The sequence below is a fragment of the Vollenhovia emeryi genome, unplaced genomic scaffold (assembly GCF_000949405.1).
Source record: "Vollenhovia emeryi isolate VEMERY1.0 unplaced genomic scaffold, V.emery_V1.0 DF939946.1, whole genome shotgun sequence".
Classification (NCBI taxonomy): Eukaryota; Metazoa; Arthropoda; class Insecta; order Hymenoptera; family Formicidae; genus Vollenhovia; species Vollenhovia emeryi.
In genome coordinates, this window is record NW_011966420.1 from 4,988 (window position 1) to 7,190 (window position 2,203).

Genomic DNA, 2,203 nt, shown 5'->3' on the forward strand with positions numbered 1-2,203 from the left:
TATTCGTTTGCCCTTTTATACTCCTTTCTGCCGATTTTGGCGGCGCTAAAATCGGCGGCGCGTGGCGGGGCGGCGCGTGGCGGGGTGGCGCGCTTGCGCCCCTCGGCGCGGTACGGCGCACGCCGTGTAGCCGGCTTCGGCCGGTTCCGCGGGGTTTCGGCGCGGGTCGTCGACCGGCGGGTGCTTGGGTGATCAGGCGGCGGGCGCACGGTGCCCGCCCTTCGCCGGATCGTTTGATCGGCGGCATCCGGCGGTCTTAGCCGGGGAACGATGCGACTTCGGGGTGCATCGTTACATGTTTATTTAATAATAAAAATCTACTCGTGTAAATATTAAAATTAATGTTTATTAAGTAATAAAAAAATATTTTTTTAAATGTAAAATAAATATTTTTTACATGAGAAAAAGGGACTTATCCCATTATTTAAATGTTTTTTTTAATGTTTCAAAAAATGTTTTTCAAACATTTAAAAAAATATTTTTTAAACATCATTTTGTTGATTGGGAAGTGACAATTCTAATTATTATTTTTTTGTTTCTGGTATAAAGACGACCAGCGCTCTCTTCATTTTTGTGCGTACTTTCATTCTGCGCAAGAATTTTTCAATTCTGTAAAGCCAATTAAAAGTTATACTAATAGAAAAAAGTGTCGGTATAGTTATAGTCACTCCAGCATCCCCTTAAATGCAAACTGTCAAAACCGCGAGTCGAAGAGAATCGACTCGCAACAAGATCGAAATCGAGTTTCGAGAGAGCCAATCGGCATCGCGGAAAAGCGACAACAATGAACTCGCAATGCCTTTTTTAGATAGGGACTAGAACACTACATTGCGCGCGCGTAGCGCGCGCCATTTTTCACTTTTTTATGTATATAATAATAATAAATACGAAAATTAATGTATTTAAATTAATATAGAAATTTAAAAGCTGATATAAAGAGACACAGCAGTGTCTATATAATATAAATAATAATATATAATATATAGAAAAATATATATAATATACAATAATATTTAACAATATTAAATATATATTTTATATTATTTTTATATTATTTGTAACTTTTCAATTACTTAATTATTTATCTGTATTTTTTTGTCTTTAAGAATCAATTGCAATAAATAGCTGTTAAAAGTTCAACGTCTCTTTTGCTCGATCTTTCAACTTCGAATCTCCAAGACCTCAGTTATATAATAGGATAAGATCAAAGCGAAAATTTTCATAATCTATTGTATATTAAAATCACTTTTAATATATTAGGATTAAGTCAAAGCAAAATTAAATTTTCAATAAAACAATCCAAACTAATTTTAATTTAATTAATAGAATTGAAATTAATAAGTAATTTGATATTTTTATTTTAAAAAATGTATAAAAAATGGTAATACTTATACTTCTTGTCTTTATATCTTCTTATTATCTTTCCTTTATCTCTTTCTCTATTTCTGTCTTCTCTTTTCTCCCTTGTTCTTAATTCTTTCACTTTCTCTCACTCTCTTTTTTGTTCTTAATAAAATTCTTCCTTCCTTTAAATCGAATTCAGTCAATGTAAGTTTAATTTCAGTTGAAAACTAATTTTAATTGAATAATTTTCATCAAATTCAATTTTAGTAAAGTATAAACATTTTTGGCAATATAAAGTAATATAATTAAGACAAATAATTTTTCCAATTGTATTACTTGACAAAACATTGTAGTAAATTATTGTTTATATTTAAAACCATTTAGTAGAGATCATTACATAATTTTTCACACCTAAGAAAAACACAGATCAAAGACCTGAACTTTCTGTATCAATTATTACCTCTTGTTCTTTCTTTTTACAAGTTTCTTTATAAATTACTTTGCAAGAAAATATTTTTCACTATCATTTCCACACCACCTTGTGGTAGATAGCATGGCGCGTTTTTTTAAAAAGTGGTTTCTCCTGTAGACCTAATCCACTCTCATAATTTAATGCGTTATTCAAAGTGTTTTCCCGGCAAATAGGAACAGGCTTGAAATTTAGAAGAATAATTTCAGGCCCATTTCTTAACCAAAATACATTCTCGGAGGGCCGTATCCTTAACATATCATGGAAGCAGGTAGCGTTCTAGTACCTGCTTCCACCACTTATAAACTCCATGCAATGGATAGGAGTAGATCTCGTATCTGTTTTGCAACCTAAGTGACAAATTCAGAAGCGACTGAGCCCTCTCGCCCA